This window comes from Lepidochelys kempii, chromosome 1 (assembly GCF_965140285.1).
Source record: "Lepidochelys kempii isolate rLepKem1 chromosome 1, rLepKem1.hap1, whole genome shotgun sequence".
Classification (NCBI taxonomy): Eukaryota; Metazoa; Chordata; order Testudines; family Cheloniidae; genus Lepidochelys; species Lepidochelys kempii.
Genome location: NC_136380.1, coordinates 23,954,916 through 23,978,212, shown reverse-complemented (window position 1 = coordinate 23,978,212; position 23,297 = coordinate 23,954,916). Strand labels below are relative to the sequence as shown.

At 41.6% G+C, this 23,297-nt stretch overlaps 1 protein-coding gene and 1 long non-coding RNA gene across 5 annotated transcripts in view; both read right to left on the bottom strand.

Moving 5' to 3' along the window:
* TMEM135 (transmembrane protein 135) overlaps positions 1-23,297 on the bottom strand; it is a 383,046-nt gene that overhangs the window by 162,760 nt on the left and 196,989 nt on the right. The window lies entirely within an intron of this gene.
* LOC140900399 (uncharacterized) lies at positions 16,535-20,524 on the bottom strand. Its single transcript, XR_012155624.2, has 2 exons — positions 17,347-20,524; positions 16,535-16,949 (listed from the first exon to the last, which is right to left on the bottom strand). It is a non-coding gene; the product is annotated as an uncharacterized LOC140900399 (long non-coding RNA).

The following is a 23,297-nucleotide window of genomic DNA, read 5'->3' as shown; positions in this document are numbered from 1 at the left end:
CTCAAACAGTACTGCACTGGCATATTCTACGAATCATTTGGAGCATACCAGCAGGGTCTGCAGGAGGCAGCGACAGTGCAATATGTTAGTGTGCTTTACAAATCATATCCCACTAGTGTAATTTGCCAAGGCATGTAGAGAAGCCTTCAGTCTTTCAGGTGTCTTGTGGCCCCGGCCAAAATCTGTCTCAGTCCCTTTCTATTATTCTGTCGCCAATCGCACATCCAAACTGGCTACTCAGCCGAAAAAACTCCTTCCAGACCATCCCCTTCCAGAATAAGGGTCTATCTGCACGACAGCAGCTAAAGCAGCTCAGCTACAGCTACAGTTTAGCCCCATGCTGCAGGTGCTTCAGACACTGAAAAAGGTGCTTTTCCGTGAACAAAGTTAATCCACCTCTCCAAGAAGCGGCAGCTAGGTTGACAGAGGAATTCTTAGCTGTGACTACAGTGGGGGTTAGGTTTACCCAACTAAATCATGCAGTGCCCCGAGCAATGTAGCACGGTCAATTTTTCGGTGCAGACCAGGCTTAAGGTTTGGCTAAGCACTGTCCAAAAAATTCAAAGAAAGCCCGTTGACGGATCATCCTGAAAGAACAAACTCTGTTAATGGCGGATGGAATGATGTCTGCCCAACAATACCTATGAGATATGAACTACTCCGATTGTTTCAATGGGTGCTAACTCAGATACCAATTATAATAATTTCAATGTCAACGTTGTCAATGACAGTATTTCATGGCTATGTCTATACTACAGACCCTATGCCTCCATAGCCACCAGCGTACTAACAGTGTATGCCCAACAGGAGCATTTCTGCTGGTGTAGGAATGCCACCTCCCGGAATGGCATCAGCTATGACAACTGTGGGTTCTGTTGGCTTAGTTATGTCACTAGGTTGTGTGTTTTTTTCACCCTCCTGATTGATGCAGCTATGGTGGTATACATTTTAAGTGTAGACCAAGCCACTATGAAGTACACTATGAAAATGTATTTTAAGTGACTGCTCATTTTGGGTAGATATAAACATTCATCAGTGTATTAGCTCATAAGAACAGGTCTCTTATAAAAAGCATGAGAATATATACATAGTTTTCCACATCATGATTATTCAAAGCCTGACAATATATAGTATATTTTGCCATTTGGGGCCTCTGGTGCTTTGAACTGGAATTTCCTGAATTTAACTGAAAATGCATGATTCCTGGAGCGATGGCATTTGCTGTTAACAGAAAATTCTCAACAGCACTGTAAATATTTTAACTCTAATGCTGGAAGATAAACTTTGTAGTAGTCAAAAAGTATTACGATTTAAAATCTCAAATTTTACACCATCTCAGCATGAGGAGGGGGGCAGAGTAAAGGGACCCGGGGGGGGACCAAGACCCATGACACTCTGCATCTCCTCCCAGACGAGGAGGGGTATGAGCACCTGGACAGTGAGTAAGAGCCAGTACCCAAGGGTGAGTGGGGAACCAAAGAGGTTATAGGTATAACTGTAAAATAATTAAGTTACAGACACTCTCATACCACAGATTCAATATATCAAGGGTGTTTTTTGATTGGAAATGAACATGCACGCTGTTGATCTTTCATGACTAAATTTTACTAATATATCAGCAGTAAATGAAAACGGAATCATATATGAATACATATTTTAGGCCAAAATAATAACAATGAAAATTCTCTTCACATTTCATGGAACAGTTCCGATTTTTTGAAACTGAATAATGTAATAGCTATACTATACTATCAAATGTAATTGTTATAACTGGTTTCACTTTTCCTCCACTTTTTATTTTAAACTTTAAATTAAAAAAAATAATTCCTTTTATTAGAATTTAAAGGAAGTTTTTTCCTTCATTTTGTTCGGGATTTTCGAAGACGTTACTGATTATCAAAATTCCAGATTCACTTGTGTAAAAGATATAATTGCAATGCAATAAAGCCAGAGCCTTGGCTTTGCTAACAATAAGTTTTCCCAGGTTGACTAACCTTTTTGTGCTGTACTCAGATAGAATAATGACAGATTTTTTGGCAAAGCTGAGATTTAGCATTTTTATACTGTTAAATATGAAAACAAGAAACTATATAAAATGCCATGGTTAATTATGCTATCATATTAGCAGGTTCACAAATTCAGGTCCAGAACTCAAAAACTAAAATAACGCTAATGAAAATTTCAGCAAGGTAATTGAAGTTAAACTCTGTCTTTCATCAGTGAGCAGGAAGCTCTAAATAAGTCAGCAGTTTTTGCACAATTATATTTCTGATCTATTTCCTGTGAGCTCTCAAAAGGCTTTCCTGTAAAATTCAGCCTAAGTTCACATCCTCTTCTGCCAGGTTACATAAAAGAATGGTATCAGGCGCATACATAAGAGACTATTCTACAAGACCCTGGCACGCAAGAATGATTAGGTCAAATGAAAACAAACAATGGACTTCAGTGACTTCACTACTGAAACAAAATATACTTCAGCATGTAGCTCTAGCAAAGATCTCTAATCTAAAAAGTTAATTTGTGGGGAATTTAGACACACTTGATCTCACTGTAACTATGGGCCTGATTCTGTAATCCATATTCAGACATGAAGCCCTCATTCTTTGAGGCCTCAGTTGCACCAGAAGACCCAGAGACTATATAGCAGTGGGATCGCAAAAAACTTACTGAATTAACGCAAAGAATTAACTCTCCTTTTTATCCAGCATCCACAAAGGTGCTATATTAGCCCCCCATTGCAAAGCATCCAAGCCAACGCTACTATGGTCTTTACACTTGCTCCTGCAGCATGATTCCATGATTCCTTATCCGATTGTGCTTTTCCTTCCTCCCTCTCCACAACTTTTGCTCATAAGAGCAAAATAAAGCTTTTATGATTTGCAATAGGCTTATTCAAAGCTGGAGGTGGAGAAGATATGTTCTCACTCTGCAACTCCAAAACATTTTTCTACCTTGTATATCTTTGGTATATCATTCTGTTCCAATATGGGATTGCCGAATTATCCTCTACTGCCTGCTGAAGGAGACAGAGTTCCCTCTCAGCACACACTCACCCATAAACATGGTTTATTTGGGCAAATCTACACTTAAAACGCAGCAGAGGAGAAGCTGCACTGATGCAGCTATAGCGCTTAAGTAAAGATGCTCCTACACCAATGGGAGAGCTTAGTTGGCATAGTTAATGCAGCTACTTGAGAAGTAATAGCTACACTGATGGGAGAAGTGTTGGCACAGTGCTGTCTACACAGGGGGTTAGGTTGATATAACTGTGTTGCTCAGGGGTGTGGATTTTCACACCCCTGAGCAACGTAGTTATACTGATATAGGTCTATAGTGTAGACCTGGTCTTAGTTTTCATAACAACGTTTCCACCCTAGAATCACTTTTTTTTTTGTTGAATCCACAAAATACAATATTTTGTCCTCCTCAAGTGGGCTCTCAGCGGCAATTAACTACCAATATAAGTCCCAAGCTGTACCAATTTCCTCTTCACACTATCAAGCTGAGGTGGTGGTTAAACAGAAACAGTTTTGTTAACCTAACTCCACTGGAAACACTGAAAGAAAACATCTGCCAAATGGAAAAGGACAAAGTCTGTAAGAAAACTCGCCAGCAACAGCACCACTCCTCTCTCAGTTCTTTTCAGGAAGTATTTAAACAATGGAGAACAAGAAAAAAAGAAAAATTACTTGACGATTCTAATCTGAATTTAAGGACAAATTCTCAATTATGTCCATCCTTGCAGCTTGTGATCCTAGAATCGCTGATCTCCATACACAGAGAAAACAGGAAACATCATGTGGCCTTCTCAAATTTGTTATTATTATCTTTAGCGAGGTATAACCTGACCTCATGTGGACCTTAATGTTTACGGGCCAAAGGGAATAATTACAAACGTGAAAAAAAAACCTGAAACAAAACCAGAACAGGATAGGCAAGGCAGCATGCTATCCCAATGCAGCTAAAAATCAGATTGCTGGATCAGATTACCCATATTCAAGTTAACAAACGTCATCATTTTAAATCAGCGTAAAACACAGACCAATACTTTCAGCTATCACATTACAGGAAAAAACTCCTAGAAATACCACCCTTTTACAAACAAAGTTATCTTTTTACCTGGACCATATGCTTATTTCATAATGTTTGCAATATAACAGAATATTTGGCTTGGAACACAACGTAAATTTAATAGATTATTTTTAATTTTGGTGCACTAATGGCTTTTACTTTGAACAACTGTATTCTTTTAAAGCTCCATTTAATACACTTCTGATTATTCATATTTGGCTGTATGAACATATCTCCAAAGTAATCAATAAGAATAAAACAATAAAAATAAGATTTTTTTTCATTCCACTTGGAATTAGAGCTCAATTTTTAGGCACCACATTTAAAAAGAACCAAACTGAGAAGTATTCAGAGAAGACCAACAAACATAATGTAAGGTTTTAAAAGCAGAAAATGAGGAAAATGCAGGAATTTGGCATGTACAGTTTTTAGAAAAGAATTAAACATTCAACCAATGCATAAAGGGCTGTTAGGAGGAGAGCAGGGGGATCAGCTAGTGCAGAGCAGAAAGAGTAAATTTCAATACAGGGTTTGAAAAAGCCAATTCTCATCCACTGTGGTAAGCAGTCAGCTTTCCTCAGTAAGCACCTCCAAACTCCTGGAGAGTCTAAGCACTGATTTTTAAAATAGACATTTCTAGACTTTAGCGTTGCAAAGATAACCTTCCAAATGTTAACCAATGGCAAACCAATGCAGTGCTATCTTCTTTAGTCTGCAGGCAGCTTAATGCTGCAGCAGAGCAAAAACTTGAGTCTTGTAAGTTTTCTTTAGGACTATGCTATTCTGAAACTGTGGAAGCGGTGAATCTGACAATTAGGTCCATTTCACTCCCCTGCTTGAGAAAGCTGCCAGCAGCAGCAGTGCCAGAAACTGGAGCTATTCACTGGGGAAGAAGAAAAGGAGTACTTGTGGCATCTTAGAGACTAACCAATTTATTTGAGCATAAGCTTTCGTGAGCTACAGCTCACTTCATCGGATGCTGTAGCTCACGAAAGCTTATGCTCAAATAAATTGGTTAGTCTCTAAGGTGCCACAAGTACTCCTTTTCTTTTTGCGAATACAGACTAACACGGCGGCTACTCTGAAACCTGTCGCTGGGGATGACGACTCAAAATGGATTGGATAGAATAGCAGACATACACTCCTCATAGCAAATATAAAGCAACAGGAGGGTAGCCAGGAGGCTCTGGATTACAGGGGTAACTGAGAGAAGCCCCATCCTTCCAGCAGTCAGAGGAGGAGTTTTTGTGGGGAAGAGGCTTCATATTCATTGGACACTTACTAGCCAGAAAGAACAGGAGTACTTGTGGCACCTTAGAGACTAACACATTTATTTGAGCATAAGCTTTCGTGGGCTACAGCCCACTTCATCGGATGCATGCAGTGGAAAATACAGTAGGTCAATTTTATATACACAGAGAACATGAAACAATGTGTGTTACCATACACACTATAACGAGAGTGATCAGTTAAGGTGAGCCACTACCAGCAGGAGAGAAAAAAAACCCTTTTGTCGTGATAATCAAGATGGGCCATTTCCAGCAGTTGACAAGAATATGTGAGGAACAGTAGGGCGGAAAAATAAACATGGGGAAGTCGTTTTACTTTGTGTAATGACACATCCACTCCCAGTCTTTATTCAAGCCTAATTTAATGGTGTACTAGCCAGAGTGATAGCAAAGATGAAGCCCTGAAATAGAGCCAAGGGACAGTTTCCTGATATTAATCTCAGCAACCTCCACATTCCCAGCAGGTGAGAGTGAGTTGGTATCTCACCTAGGATTCACCTGCAGTTTATTGATTTTGGACACACTATGATCAATCTACCTTAAGAGAGAAAAAGTATAGTGAAGCCAGGAAGGGAAAGAATGTGTAACAAAAGCAAGAAGATGTAGAGTTTCCTTTTTAAAAGTATATTTACACAAGAAGTTGTTTGCCAATGTTAGAATTAAATACTGCACAATTATTCAGTACACATTAGGACTACACTATGAGCTAGAGGTGTGATTCCTGCTTCAAGTAGACAGTCACACTAGCTGTTGTCGAGGTAGGGTACTAAAAATAGTGTAGTTGCGGTAGCATGGGCAGCAGCAAGTGGAAGGATAAGCTAGCCGTGACAAATACATACCCACAAAGTTCATGTGGCTTTGTACTTGGCTACTATGCTATTTTAGCATGCTAGCTTGATGAGAGAAAGCGCAAGTATACCTACATGAGCTGGAATCACACACCCAGCTCCAAGTGTAGACATACCTTTGGTTTAATCCTCTAAACTGCAAGCAGCATGGCCTTGGAGGATGGTGACAAAGGTCCATTAGGTCTGAGTAAAACTTTTCAAGCCCTGCTTCAATGCAAGCAAGTAAACTTAAGTTAATTAATAGAGGAAAATTTACTGCTATAAATACAGTTAGACAATGGGAAATTGCAAAACTTTCATAGTTGGAGCTGCTGAATTCTGGCCTAGTCATCCCTCTACTAACAGTGATGTAGGAATAATTAAATCTGTCTTGCCACAATGAAGGGGGATACAGTAGTACACCCATTAGAGATTCCTTTCCTTCCTGTTGATAACAGAATGTTCTGAGTTTTGTACAAAATAGCACTTGTTTTTGTTTGGGGGGTTTTTTGGATTTTTTTTTTTGGTTGTTGTTGGTTGTTGTTTTTTTTTTTTTAAAGACCCTTGGTAAAACCTAAAAAACTAAGAGAACTGAAGCAAGGCTTCCACAGTATCCTCAAATTTGTCTCTGTGTATAATTATTACAGCATCCAAGATACTCTATCAGACAGTACCTGAACATTTGGCAATGTTACACACCATTTGGAAAGTATCTATTTTACTAACATGACGGTCAAACATTTGGGAAACACTTTTTGCAGAAATTGTCCATTACTGAGGCATATTCCAAGAAAATAACGTCTAATGTCATCTTCAAGGGCACTAATACCCATCCGTAAAAGAAAAAAAAAGTTGAGAAGTCCACATGAATCTGGCTCTCAGAGTTTTACCATTAAGTTCAAATAGGTTCAAACTATACAATAGCAAAAATATTAAATATATGCAATATTCTTAAAGGTGACTTGCAAAGGAAAACAAATTGGTTATGTGTATTTCCCCCATTCGGTATTATTTACCTTAGAAATGACAGGAATCATGCCTCACCAATCTACTGAAACCATGCTTCACAAATCTATTATGTCAGAGAAGAGTCAACATGCCTTTTGTAAAGGGAAAATCTGCCCCACCAATCTATTAAAATTCTTTCAGGGTGTCATCAAGCATGTGGACAACGGTGAACCAGTTGATACAGTATATTTGAGGGAGACAAGGTAGGTGAGGTTTTATCTTTGACTGGACCAACTTCTGTTGGTGGAAGGTACAAGCTTTTGACCTACACAGAGCTCTTCTGTGTACTTAGACTTTCAGAAAGCCTTTGACAAAGTCCCTTACCAAAGGCTTTTAGGAAAATAAGCAGTCATGCGTTAAGAGGGAAGGTCCTCTCATGGATCAGGAACTGGTTAAAAGACAAGAAACAAAGGGTTGGAATAAATGGTCAGTTTTCAGAAAGGAGAGAGAAGTAAATAACAGAGTCCCTGAAGGATCTGTACTGTGACCTGTGCTGTTCAACATATTCATAAATCAGCGGTGGCCAACCTGAGCCTAAGAAAGAGCCAGAATTTACCAATGTACATTGCCAAAGAGCCACAGTAATACATCAGCTCCCCCACCCCGCTCCCAGCGCCTCCTCTTACTGTGAAGAGTTACAAAGGGATCTCACAAAACTGTGATAAAACGGCAGATTAAATTCAATATTCATAAATGCAAAGTAATGAACACTGGAAAAATAATCTCAACTATTCATACAAAATGATGGGGTCTAAATTAACTGTTATCACTCAAGAGATCTTGACGCATTGTGGATAATTCTCTGAAAACATCCACTCATTAAGCAATAGCAGTCATAAAAATCTAACAGAATGTTAGAAACCATTAGAAAAGGGATAGGTAATACAACGGAAAATAAAATAATGTCACTAAATAAATCAATTGTATGACCACACCCTGAATATTCTGTGCAGTTCTGGTTGTCCCATTTCAAAAAAAGGATATATCAGAATTGGAAAAGGTGCCAGGAAGGGCAACAAAAATTATTATGGATATGGAACAATTTCCATTTGAGGAAAGATTAAAAAGACTGGAACTGTTCAGCTTAGAAAAGGGACTGCTAAGAGGGGGTATGACAGAAGTCTATAAAATCATTAATTGTATGGAGAAAGTGAATATGGAATTTACCCTTTTACATAACACAAGAACTAGGGGTCACCCAATGAAATTAATAGGCCGCAGGTTTAAAACAAATATAATGAAGTCCTTCTTCACACAATGCACAGTCAACCTATGGAACTTTTTTCCAGGCGATGTTATGAACTGGGTATAACTGGGTTCAAAAAAGGATTAGATAAGTTCATGAAGAATAGGTCCATCAATAGGTCCATCAATTAGCAAAGATGCTTAGGCACAAAAGCCCATGCTCCAGGTGTCCCTAAACCTTTAACTGCCAGAAGCTGGGACTTGATGACAGGGGATGGATCACTCGATAAACTGCCCTGTTCTGAAGCATCTGACACTGGCCACTGTTGGAAAACAGGATTTGGGGCTAGGCAGACCATTGGTCTGACCCAGTATTGTCATTCTTCTTACGGTTTTGGACTGTTATGTTTTTTCTCCCCCGCCTCCCTTTTTTTAAACAGGTCTTCTCATGCACAATATATTGAGAGTTATCAGGGTTCCCTCCCCACTCTGAACTCTAGGGTTCAGAGGTGGGGACCCACATAAAAGACCCCCTAAACTTATTTCTACCAGCTTAGGTTAAAAACTTCCCCAAGGCACAAATTCTTCCTTATCCTTGGACGGTATCACTGCCACCACCAAGTGAGTTAGAGAAAGATTTAGGAAAAGGACCACTTGGAGTTCCTGTTTCCCAAAAATATCCCCCCCGAGTCCCTTCACCCCCTTTCCTGGAGAGGCTTGAGAGTAGACAAGGTGAGCACAGACCAGACCCTTGGGTTTTTAGGACACTAAAAACCCCAATCAGATTCTTAAAAACAGAACTTTATTCTAAAGAAAAAAAGTAAAAGCAGCACCTCTGTAAAATCAGGGTGGAAGGTAATTTTACAGGATAATATGATTTCCTTCCTTAGAGGTTTTTAAGGTCAGGCTTGACAAAGCCCTGGCTGGGATGATTTAACTGGGAATTGGTCCTGCTTCGAGCAGGGGGTTGGACTAGATGACCTTCAGGGGTCCCTTCCAACCCTGATATTCTATGATTCTATGATTTAAAACGCAGAGGATTCCCCTCCAGGCAAAACTTTAAAGTTACAAAAAACAGGAATAAACCTTCCTCTTAGCATAGGGAAAATTCACAAGCTAAAACGAAAGATACTCTAACGTATTTCCTTGCTATTACTTACTACTTCTGTAATTTTAGATGTATCTTTCAGTAGGAGCTGGGTTACCTGCTTGGTCCCTCTCTTTGTCTTGGAGAGAACAACAAAGAACACAAAAAAACCTTCCCCCCGCCCGATTTGAAAGTATCTTCTTTCCCCATTGGTCCCTCTGCTCAGGTGCCAACTAGGTTAATGGAACTGATTAACCCTTTACAGGTAAAGGAGGGATTTTATGCTACCCTTAGCTGTACGTTTATGACAAGAGCCTTCTCAGATCTCAACTGAATCTTTAGCCAGAAGAGTTGTTCTTCAACTTTTTTAAAGGCATTTGCGTTAAGTGCTAAACAATTTTTAAAAGTTTAAAAGAAATCTGAATAAAAATTGCTTCCCCTCAATTAATCAGGTTTCATTCATATGATATTTCAGGATGTCATATACCTGTCAACTCTACTCTCACCCAAAGGATCTTCTAAAAAAACAAGGAAGACCTAAATTTCTACTGAGAAGAATAAGCAGAATAAAAAATAAACTTTTCAAAAACACTTCAAACTTTCTTTATACATCATAAATAAGCTCACAATAAAGTGGCACAAACCATGTATCTCTCCTTAGTAAGTCACTTGAACAGCAGCTAGATTGGAAGTAGTAAAAATTAAGTCTATTTTCTAAAAAGAAGCCAAGGAAATTTCATGCCATTGAAATTCAGATCATTTCTGGAGATATTGATTAAGAATACAATTAAGGGGCAAGTACTGTATACTTTGACAGGTGTGATCTATGAGCTTAGTGTCTGAAAGGGGAATTCACATTCCTCTAATTCCTCAGAATCTTTTCAGAAGTTTAATATAATGATAGATAAGCAAGACTGCGCAGAGAATTTACTTGAATTTTCAAAAGGCCTTGGATAAAACTCCTTTAAAGACAATCTAAAGTATTGTCTGCACTTGGAAATTTACCAAAATAGGTATTCCAGAATAGTTATTTTCATACAAACCCCTATGCGGACACTTATTCTGGAATAAGAGTGCATTTTTCCCATTTAGCTTTTCTGGAATAGCTATTTGATGTAAATATGTAAGTACAGACAAGCTCTTAGACTCGGGGATGGACCGGAGACCTCTGAATATCTAGTTGGTGAATAAATGATATGAGCACTTCTGCAGGAGGCAATCTTCCTTTAAGTTCTGAACATCAGTCTGATTTTAGGAGGCACTCTGTTGTTTTACTGCTGTCTTTTGGATGAGATGTAAAATAGAGGTCCTGGGCATTTGTAGTTATTAAAGAACCCACGGTGCTCTCTGCAAAAAAAAAAAAAAAAAAAAAAAAAAAGAGGCAAATAATTTGGTTCCTAGCCAAATTCTAACCTGAATAATTACATTCAGCTGACCTAAAATTCCCTCGGAACTTTCAGTTGGATACTATTCTTCTTGTTTTAAATTTTTGTATAGTATTACTGTGAAAGGTTAAACAGATGCCACATTTCATTCCAGAGGTGCCTATACCAGTATGGATAAAATGACCTCAACTGACATTTTTCCATAGCGCACATACCTCTTGATAAATGATTCCAGCGAGTCACAAGGAATTACCACCTTAGCACTTTACTAAATCATATACCTACTTTGCGCTTAAAGTTGTCAGGCTCTTCCCACTGCCAAACAATTTAATAGCTGTTATAGTAAAATATAATATTTAAATGTTATTACATTAACGAAACATATCTCAACACATTTCCTTCCTATACATCATTAAAAACAAAGCTATAATTATAAATACTTTAAAGTTCATTTTAGCATAAGTTATCCATTTAAAGATGTATTCACTTACTGATTAGTTCATAAAATTTGGTCATTAGTGATTTGTCTTGCAGTCAGTGCAAATTAAAGATTTTTACTGTATTGTACAAGTTTTATAATCAGTTTGAAACCAAACTGAATCTAGCAAGACTCTAGTAGGCTAATGAGGGTTATTTATCATACTGGAATATTGTGTGTGCCTAACTCATCAGCTTTAATACCCATCATAAAATTGCTTCAATTACCTCTGCACATTAAAATAAAACTATGAAAACACTTTTAGCTGAAGCAGTAATATGCCTGGCTTTCCATTCTTCTATTTAATAATGTTAACCTTTGTGAACCTCACTGCTCCAACAGTCCTAACAACTGTGAGTTTCTACACAAGTAATTTGCATTGGTAGTTTAATTAACTGCCACACGAAAGTAATAGAAAATTCTTAACACAATAACACAATTGCATAACATGTAGTTAACTGTGGGAACCATATGCTGGCAGATTAGACTCATCTAATACCTCACATTGCAATGACTTCTTGATAATCACATGCCCTACTGTACTGTGTTGTTTATCAGCTGTCATTTTCAAATGGTTTTCAGTGTTGTTGGTTGGTCCCAGGATATTAGAAAGACATGGTAAGTGAGGTTATATCTTTTATTGGACCAACTTGGTGAGACAAGCTTTCAGGCTTACACAGAGCTCTTCTGCAGGTCTGGGAAAGGTACTAAGAGTGCTACAGCTAACTACAAATGGAACGGATAAGCAGTTAACACATGTTGCAAGAGTCCATTCAAAGTGAAGTGGACTGACAATACTCTACATACACTATTGTATAAAGGAGGGTTAATGGGTTACAGATTGTTGTAATGAGCCATAAATCCAGTATCTTTATTAAGTTCATGATTTTTGGTGTCTAGAAGAGTTATGATTTTAAGTTCCCAGGCTTGTTTTTTGAAGATGTGCAGGTTTCCTCTGAGGATGATGTCTGAGAGGTCAGATTTGGAGTGATCATTTTTTGAAAAGTGTTGGCACATGGGTGATATGGTGGTTTTGTCTTATCATTTTTCTGTGAGAGTTGTTACTGGGGCACTTAGTGCACCAGATGCAGTACACCACATGCTGTGATAGGCATGTGTAGGACCCATATATTTTGAAAAGTGTGTTGTGGGGGGTATTGATAATTGTAGCAGTGGAGATATGGCTTCAGGTTTTGCATCTGGTACGGCAGGAGCTGGTGCACTTTGAGTTGGTGTGTCCTGGTCTTTGGGGAGTTTGCTTCTGATGAGTTTGGAGAGGTTGGGGAGTTTTTTGAAGGCCCAAAGAAAGGGTTCAGGAAACATTTATTGCAGGATATGGTCCCCATTGAATATGGGCTGTAATTGTTTAATGATACCCCATATGGGTTCCAGTATGGGATGGTAGGTGATAACTAGGGGTGTGCAGTCAGAGGGTATTGAAGCAGGCTCTCTTGGGATATTTGGGAGGCCCATTCTATGATGTGATTTACTTCTCTGGTCGAGTGTGCTTGTTTGGTGAAGGCAGTTTTAAGTTTGTTAGTGTGTGTATCCTGGACTTTCTCCTCAGATCATATTCTGTGGTACCTGAGTGCCTGGCCATATATAACAGATTTCTTGGTGTGTTTGGGTGGTTGCTGGACCTGTGGACTTAAGTGTGGAGAACTGTGGATTTCTTGTATATAGTTGTCTGTAGGGTTTCATTGCTGAAGCTGAGCGTGGTGTCCAGAAAGTAAATGTTAATGTGGGAGTGTTCTAGGGAGTTTGACGGATGGGTTGTGGCTGAAGTTGTGATGAAACTATATGAGGGTCTTCAGGTCATCTGTCCAGAGGATGAAAATATCTCAGGCATATCATTGTTTTTACGGTGCATTTGTCCAGAAACTTTTTCTCAAGGTGACCCTATGAAGAGGTTAGCATATTGGAGAGCCATCCTAGTACCCAGGGCTGTTTCTATGGTTTGGACACAGTGTTTGTTACTGGATGTAAAATTGTTATGGGTGAGGATGAAATGGATGACCTTGGCAATGTGTTTGGGGTGGATATCTGAGTGTTGTCCCTTGTCTTGTAGATATTTGAGGCAGGCAGCAATTCTGTTATTGTGAGGAATGTTGGAATATAGGGAGAGGACATCACTAATGGCAAGAATGGTGTTTTGAGGGAGCCTGTTAATATTGTGGAGTTTCTGGATTACGCTGGTTCTGTCCTGAAGAAAACTGGCCACCTTGTGTGATGAGTGGTTAGAGGATAGTTTCTACAAGTTCCAGTATTCCTTCAGCATGCTCAGATCTGATGCGTCTTCCAGGTTTCCCTAGCTTGTGTATCTTGGGAAGCATGTAGAAGGTCCTTGAGGAATGTTCATATTAGATGATGTTGTAGAGTTTTTCTTGGAATTGTTTGGGCAAGGATTTGATAACACCTTTAAATTCCTAGGCGAATTATGGTGTGGGGTCTTCTTCTAATTCTCTATTGTAGGTGGTGTCAGAGAGTTGTAGGTTGGCCTCTTTGATGTAATCATCACAGTTGAGGACTACAATGGCATTCCCCTGGTCTGCTGGTTTGCTCACTATCTGGTGGTTGGATTTCTGGGACTGTATAGCAGTCCTCTCAGTAGTGGAGAGATTGTGGTGGATGTGATGTTTGTTAAGGATTTCAGAGTCAATTTTTTTTTCAGAAGCAATCAATGTAATGATCAAGTGTATGGTTTCGTCCACTTTGGGATGTCCAGTCAAGTGATTCTTTTTTCTTATAACTGTCAGTGGGGTTGTGGTAGTTGTGGGTGGTGTCATCTTTCTTGTGAAAGAATTTTTTGGGGCAAAGTCAGCAAAATAATTCTTCTTGTTCTCCACATGTTAGTATGGTACCAGGTTCTCTGACGGATCAGACTTGGACTTTCAAATGGCTCTTTTCTATTTGGAATGAAACAAAAGAACCAACCTAAGACCCTGAGTTGATATGAAAAATGTAAGGAATCAATCTTTTCCATTCACACTGATTATTCAACCTCTAGTTCCCTTGCAAATGTCTAGAAAGTAAATGAGGATGCTCTTTTAGTTCTGATAAGAAATTCCTACATTAGTCAGACTCAGGACTTATCTAAACAGGGGGTTAACCCACAGCTTTTTGCTGCCCATCAGGTCACATGCTGTATACAAGTCACAGTGTGTACACGGAAGAGTGTACCAGTTGTCAAGGCACATCATTAGTATACATGGCGGTGGTTTGCGACAAACTAATGGAACAGAATTCTCCGAGGGTATCCCATGATCCTTTGCTTCACTGATGAGAAACATGCATTCTGAGATTTTTCTTGAGGCACATAGTGGGATGCATAGCAGAACCGAGGATAGCCCAATTTGTTTTTAAACTCCCATGATTAATCTGGCTCCACTCAGTATTTCCTTCATGGGCAGGCTATGCCATTTTTGAATAGCTGTTGGCCAACATGGACAAACAGTGCTCTGCACTGCTATGCTAGCAACCTTGAATATGCAGAGGCTGCTTGAACTGTATGTACTTCAGCACTCAAAGCCAGAGGAATTTGCCTGCCACACTCCCACGCATGGGGAGACTGACCTTTGGGTCATTGTCATGCAGGTATGTGATGCCATGAAAAAGATAATGTTGCACTAGGTTATAAAACTTGATGATGTTCAGGAGGTTATCATCCCTGCTTCCCTGTATCCTCTCTAAGCAGGCTTGGGAGACGCACCTTCACTGCTCCATTTTTGGGGCAGGGTGTGATAGGCTTCCAGCAGGGGGTCTCAAAGGGCCCCGTACAACCTGTCACAGGACTCAATGTGTGCAAAGCGTAGCAGCAGCAACTATTGCAGGAAGTAGCACATGACTGCTATTTATAGGGTCCCTGGGTTGGGACAGTGGGCAGGCCCAGGTCCCCCATTGGCACTGGCAGGGTGGCCAAAACCCCAAAAAGAGGAGAAGGCTTGTTTAGAGCCCCAAGTGAAGGGCAGGACTTAAAGGGTCTGCAGGGAGAAAGTCCTGGGAGCACTGCTCTCTACCGGGGCAGACACAGACTTAAAGCTATCCCAGAAGGGGCTGAGGACTGAGCCCAGAGAGCGAAACATGGTAACAAGGGCACAGGACAGATCCTGTTGGGCCTTTTATCTGGGAAGGGGTTCCTTCATGTGTTGAGGCTGTGCGTGACTTGGCCAGAGGGCTGAGCCACTGAAGACCTGCCTGACGACGGAGAAAGCCGACAGGGGGCATTGCGAGCACAGAGAGTGCAGTTTGCACCCAACTTACAGGAGGCATTCATGAGAGGTGAGTCCACCCTGTCACAGGTCCCCAGACTGTACTGGGGCAACTGATGGGACTCATGTGCCTATTATTTGTCATTCCCCCACTCCATCAGAATTTAGAATTCATAAACAGAAAAGGGTATTTCTTCATGGTGCTCCAAGGGCTTGTTGACCAGTGTGGCAGGATTAAGGACATAAATGCTAGCTGGTCTGGAAGGGTTCACAATGCAAAGATCTTTCAGAAATAAGGTCTCTTTAAATTAATAGAGAAATAACATTGTGGCCCCAGGAACTCTATGAACATTAGTGGGGTGGACATTACTCTGGCTACCCTGAGAGACCTGGCTCATCCTCTGCTTCCCCAGTTAGTGAAGCTATTCACAGGCTGCTTGGAGACAAGAAAGGAACTGTTTAACTACTGCCTTGGTAGTTGCAAAGGGGTAGTGGAGAGTACATCTGGCCATTTGAAAGGGAGCTGGAGCTGTTTGTGGAATAAATTGGAAGCAGTGGGAGTTGGGGGGAATCCTAAAGATTATAGCAGCATGTTGTATTTTGCACAATATTTGTGAAAGTAAGGGAGAAAGTCTTAGCAAAGGGTTCAAGGCTGAAGTGCGGAGACTTCCTCAGGAGTATGAGTAGATAGAAAGATGTCCAGTACAAAATGCAAACAGCTGGAACAACACTGTCAGTGATGCCGACTGCTCTTATTTTCAGTCTCCGGCCTGAAATTGCTGTTAACCCAGGGAAGGGAGGTTGGAAGTTCTTTGTGCAGTTCAGTGTTATTTATGAAGGTAGAAGTATAACATTGTGGCAATCCCTATTGTATCTTTTTTCAGAGTAGCAGCTGTGTTAGTCTGTATTCGCAAAAAGAAAAGGAGTACTTGTGGCACCGTAAAGACTATTTGTTAGTCTCTAAGGTGCCACAAGTACTCCTTTTCTTATTGCATCTTTTGTGCGTGTTTGTAAAACCTTATGAATTAGTACAAACTTTATTATTTTATGTGTAAAATGAATTGTCATCTTATGAAAAAAATTTTAAACATTTTTACTGTTAAACAATTATGTAACAGAGACAAACCTTCAGCTGAAATGAAAATGAAGCTGCTTTTAATTATGAAACAATATATTAAAAACTAGCTAACTACAAAGAACAACATGCAAAGTCGTTCTCTACCTCACATAAAGCGAGAACACTAACAAAACTTCTTTTCCTGTAATCACTGTCTCAATAAACTTTTGCATTTCACACAAAAGAATGTTTTCCTTATTCGACTCTCCCATAGTTGAGGGTGGAGTAGAGGATTCAGCTGCTGGGGCAAACAGGATCGAAGGGGGAGGGGCTACCATTCTCCAGGTAGGAGAGCTGAGGAAAGGAAAACAGGTACATGGTTACGTGCCTTATGTGGTATGGGCTGGAAAACGGTCAGTAATCAGAGCTTTAGCATGAGATGGAGTAGCCACCCTTTTAGAAAGGTCTTTGGGGGAACAAATGGACAGCATGGGCAGATGGAGCGAGCAGGAGATGGAGGTTTGGCCCTCAGACATGGAATGGCTTTTAGCTCACATCTGCCTACAATGGCTGCGACCATGGGGCAGCCAAAACAGAAGTTAGCATGGCAGAATAGTATAATAAATTAAAACTTAGATAGTAAGTTATTTTAAAAAATTACATGCCCAGGTTCCTGCTATAGTCCCAGTCTGGGTTGCTGCCTGGAACTGGGGTTGACTACAACAGGACAGGAACTGAACTTGCTGTCTACCTGTCTAGCATCAGGGTCCTGAGTCCCGAAGAGATCCTGTCTTCTTGTCTTCATGTTCATTCTCCAATGAATCTTGCTCTTCTTGCTGGACATCCTTGAGGAGAGCATGCGGGTGTAGAGAAGACAGGCAGCAGGCTCCACAAGCTTCCTGGGTGGGTGGTCATGTGGTTATGTAAAATGCTGTCCAACTCCTCAAAAAATTGACAGGTTACATGTCCCCTTTCAGATTTTTTTCCCTGTCATCCCTCATTTTAATGTAGGTGCTACTGAGCTGTTTGCTCTTTATGTGGCATTGTTCGGCATCCCAGTTGTGGCCCCTTGCAGACATCTACTTGGCAACATCCACAAAAAGGTTTTTATTCCGACAGCTGCCCACAAGAACTTCCTGCATCTACCCTTCTCTCCAGAAGGAGATGAGATTCAGGGTCTCAATGCAGCTCCAAGTGGCTGCTCAAGGCATGTGGTAGGGCTTCTGGAATATTATTTCAGCTACTGTGATAAATTGGAATCCAGGAGTGAATGGACAAAATCTGGCTGTGCACCTTGTAAACAGAGGAAGGAAGACCCAGTCAACTTGACCCCAGAGCAAGGAATGGCATAACAGTCACTCGCAAAGCAGTGTGGGATAGTCACTGGAAGATGGACATCATACCAAAAGGACTGAAGATAAAAAATCCATTACAGTCTACATACCACACAGACTATGCTGACAGCTTGTGCCACACGCTCTCAAAGAAACTGCGGAACCACCTGATCAACATCCTCCACAGCAAAAGGGAAAGATTAAGAATGAGCTCTCAAAACTGGATACTCTCATAAAAAACCAACCTTCCACACAAACTTTCTCCTGGCTGGACTTTACAAAAACTAGACAAGCCATTTACAACACACACTTTGCTTCTCTACAAAAGAAAAAGGACATTAAACTACCTACACTACGACATGCCACAAGGGGCCACAGTAATGGTTCCCTTAACCCACCCAGCAATATTGTTAATCTATTCAACTATACTCTTAGCCCAGCAGAAGAATCTGTCCTAACTCGGGGCCTCTCCTTCTGCCCCTCCACCCCCATGAACGTGATACAGTTCTGTGGTGACCGAGAATCCTATTTTCGACATCTCCGACTCAAGGAATATTTCCAACACACCTCTGAACAACATACTAATCCACAGGGACCTTCCTACCAACACTCCAAAAAGAAGGATTCTGGGTGGACTCCTCCTGAAGGTCGAAACAACAGACAGGACTTCTACATAGAATGCTTCCGCCAACGTGCATGGGCTGAAATTGTGGAAAAGCAGCATCACTTACCCCATAACCTCAGCCGTGCAGAACACAATGCCATCCACAGCCTCAGAAACAACTCTGACACCATAATCAAAAAGGCTGATAAAGGAGGTGCTGTCGTCATCATGAATAGGACAGAATATGAACAAGAGGCTGCTAGACAGCTCTCCAACACCACTTTCTACAAGCCATTACTCTCTGATCCCACTGAGGATTACCAAAAGAAACTACATCATTTGCTCAAGAAACTCCCTGAAAAAGCACAAGAACAAATCCGCACAGACACACCCCTGGATCCCCGACCTGGGGTATTCTATCTGCTACCCAAGATCCATTAACCTGGAAATCCTGGACGCCCCATCATCTCAGGCATTGGCACCCTGACAGCAGGATTGTCTGGCTATGTAGACGCCCTCCTCAGGCCCTACGCTATCAGAACTCCCAGCTATCTTCGAGACACCACTGACTTTCTGAGGAAATTACAATCCATCGGCGATCTTCCTGAAAACACCATCCTGGCCACTATGGATGCAGAGGCCCTCTTCACCAACATTCCACACAAAGATGGAGTACAAGACGTCAGGAACAGTATCCCTGATAATGTCACGGCAAACCTGGTAGCTGAACTTTGTGACTTTGTCCTCACCCATAACTATTTCACATTTGGGGACAATGTATACCTTCAAACCAGCGGCACTGCTCTGGGTACCCGCATGGCCCCACAGTATGCCAACATTTTTATGGCTGACTTAGAACAACGCTTCCTCAGCTCTCGTCCCCTAACGTCCCTACTCTACTTGCGCTATATTGATGACATCTTCATCATTTGGACCCATGGAAAAGAAGCCCTTGAGGAATTCCACCATGATTTCAACAATTTCCATCCCACCATCAACCTCAGCCTGGACCAGTCCACACAAGAGATCCACTTCCTGGACACTACGGTGCTAATAAACAATGGTCACATAAACACCACCCTATACCAGAAACCTACTGACCGCTATTCCTACCTACTTGCCTCCAGCTTTCACCCAGATCACACCACACGATCCATTGTCTACAGCCAAGCTCTATGATACAACCGCATTTGCTCCAACCCCTCAGGCAGAAACAAACACTTACAAGATCTCTATCAAGCATTCCTACAACTACAATACCCACCTGCTGAAGTCAAGAAACAGACTGACAGAGCCAGAAGAGTACCCAGAAATTACCTACTACAGGACAGGCCCAACAAAGAAAATAACAGAACGCCACAAGCCATCACCTTCAGCCCCCAACACATCATCAAGGATCTACAACCTATCCTGACGACCCATCACTCTCACAGATCTTGGAAGACAGGCCAGTCCTTGCTTACAGACAGCCCCCAACCTGAAGCAGATACTCACCGGCAACCACACACCACACAACAGAACCACTAACCCAGGAACCTATCCTTGCAACAAAGCCCGTTGCCAACTGTGTCCACATATCTATTCAGGGGACACCATCATAGGGCCTAATCACATCAGCCACACTATCAGAGGCTCGTTCACCTGCACATCTACCAATGTGATATATGCCATCATATGCCAGCAATGCCCCTCTGCCATGTACATTGGTCAAACTGGACAGTCTCTACGTAAAAGAATAAATGGACACAAATCAGATTTCAAGAATTATAACATTCATAAACCAGTCGGAGAAGACTTCAATCTCTCTGGTCACTCTATTACAGACCTAAAAGTCGCAATATTACAACAAAAAGACTTCAAAAACAGACTCCAACGAGAGACTGATGAATTGGAATTAATTTGCAAACTGGATACAATTAACTTAGGCTTGAATAGAGACGGGGAATGGATGGGTCATTACACAAAGTAAAACTATTTCCCCATGTTTACTCCCCCCCACTGTTCCTCAGACCTTCTTATCAACTGCTGGAAATGGCCCACCTTGATTATCACTACAAAAGGTTTTCTTCCCCCACCCCCACCCACACCCGCACCCCCCGCTCTCCTGCTGGTATTAGCTCATCTTAAGTGATCACTCTCCTTACAGTGTGTATGATAACACCCATTGTTTCATGTTCTCTGTGTATATAAATCTCCCCACTGTATTTTCCACTGAATGCATCCGACGAAGTGAGCTGTAGCTCATGAAAGCTTATACTCAAATAAATTTGTTAGTCTCTAAGGTGCCACAAGTACTCCTGTTCTTTTTGCGAATATGGACTAACACGGCTGCTACTCTGAAACCTGCCAAAGTAGTTCACAGCAGCATTGCATGCACACGAACAATAGACTGGACTAACTTGCTGAGTGGAAAACTTAGTTCATTTTGAAAGAGGACTCCAGGGTTTGCAATAAATGCAGAGTCAAGCATTTTCAGACCAGATTAATTTGATTTAGTCTGTCTTAAACTCCCCATGTAGACAAGCCCTCAGTTAGTGAAGTATTGCATTAAGAATGCTCTCAGTTTTAGAGAGGAAAAAAAGAAAGAGGTTTCTTAGCAGTAACTGTTCTTCTTCAAGGGATGAGTCTATTTTCACACTCATGGGACTCAATGAACCTCTGACACAGTGTTCCAGTCCCTTCTGGAAAGTAATGCCCACCGGGGCTCATATGAACCCCACCTCACCTCACTGCAAAAATACTGAGTCCTTGGGCTACAGAAGGGTAGTATGAGCCTTAATCTCTCCAGTTTCTTTCTCCTGAACTCTCAGAGTCCAGGGAGGCATAGAGAACTCTGAAGGAAAGGAGAAGGGTATAGGGAACACGCAGAGGTATCCCTTGAAGAACTACAGATACTGGTAAGTAACCACTTCTTCATGTGCCTGTGCTTACTGCCACTCAAGGGAGACCAGCAAACAATGCAGCCTTGACGGATGGTAGACTGAAGAATTCTCAATTAAACAATTATTATAGAACTGCCCTACCAAACACTGCATAAGAATGAGAAGCGCGATCCAACATATAGACAGTAGAAACCCGTTTATCCAACCCTCCATTATCTGGCTCTCCGTATTAACCACCGAACAACCAGTGCATACAGGCTCAGAAGTGGGTGATCTCTCCTGTGGCTGCTAGACAGTGCTTCAGCCTCGCACTTTCCCATTCTATAAATAATCCGAATTTTTGATTATCCTACCTAGCCCTGGTCCCATTTAAATCGGATAAATGGCGCTCTTCTGTATTGAACTCCCAAGTAGCTATTGTACAAATCTCTAAAATAGATATGTTTTTAAGCATACCATGGAGGCAGCCTCAGACATAGTTAGGGCTGTAGATTTGTCATGGCACTTTGTAATAAAAAAAATCATGGAATGGTCACGGTAAATTTAGTAAAAGTCACAGTTTTTGTGATTTTTGATAAACAATGCAGATACAAATGAGGAGGAGAGACCTGCGGGGGGGAGGGAACTTGCACCATACTCACCCAGAGTGGAGGCTCCTGCCCTGTGAAGCTGGGTCCCCCACTCTTGGTATTGCAACCTGGCACACAGGGTCACAGCTCCACTCAGGTCTGGCCTGGCCAGCCCTTCATCATGACCGGGGCATGAGGGTGGGGCAGCTGGGTCAAATTTGAGTGAGTGGAGGTGCAACCTGGTGTATGAGTCACAGCACCACTCTAATTGAGCCCTAAAGTGCTTTGCTGGATAAGGATGAACTTAAGCATGTGCTCAAATGCTTTTTCTGAATTTGGGTCTTAGACCACAATCCTGCTAACACAGGGGTGGCCAACCTGAGCCTGAGGAGGAGCCAGAATTTACCAATGTACATTGCCAAAGAGCCACAGTCATAGTCAGCAGCCCCCCATCAGCACCCCCACCCCACTCCCAGCGCCTCCCACCCACCGGCAGCCCCGCTGATCAGCGCCTCCCCCTCCCTCCCAATCAGCTGTTTCGTGGCATGCAGGAGGCTCGGGGGTGGGGGGAGGAGCGAGGGCACTGCAGGCTCAGGGGAGGGGGTGGGAAGGGGTGGAGTGGGGGCAGGGCCTGTGGCAGAGCCAGGGGTTGAGCAGTGAGCGCTTTAGTTGACGCCTTTAGCTCCAGCCCCGGAGCCGGTGCCTATAAAAGGAGCCGCATATTAACTTCTGAAGAGCCGCATGTGGCTTCGGAGCCACAGGTTGGCCACCCCTGTGCTAACACATATATAAATGTTTAATTTTACTAATGTGAATATTCCCATTAACATGTGTGTAAGTGTAGCAGGATCCAGGTCTTATGGCACAATTCTCTCAGTTCTGCTCAACAGATCTCAATTGCAATATTGCCTTTTACCTGAAACTGGAAATTCCCATAGAGGTAAATGGGAGATGTGCATCTAGTGTAACAGAGTTAAGATCCAAGAGGGAAATTGTGCACTGTAAGAAAAACAAAATAATCTCAGCAGGCAAAAATAAAAGTTCATTTCTCCCTCATTACTCTTCCTCTCATTTGCCATTCTTCAGCTTTGCACAGCATCTTTTTTAGAGCCCAGACAAGTGCCCTAATAGAAGACATAGGGATGTATAGTACACACATTTCTAATTCTGAGTAATTAATGAAAAGCCATCCCCTCTTACTACTATCGAAGCTTCCACGGCATGCATGCGATGAAGTGAGCTGTAGCTCACGAAAGCTTATGCTCAAATAAATGTGTTAGTCTCTAAGGTGCCACAAGTCCTCCTGTTCTTTT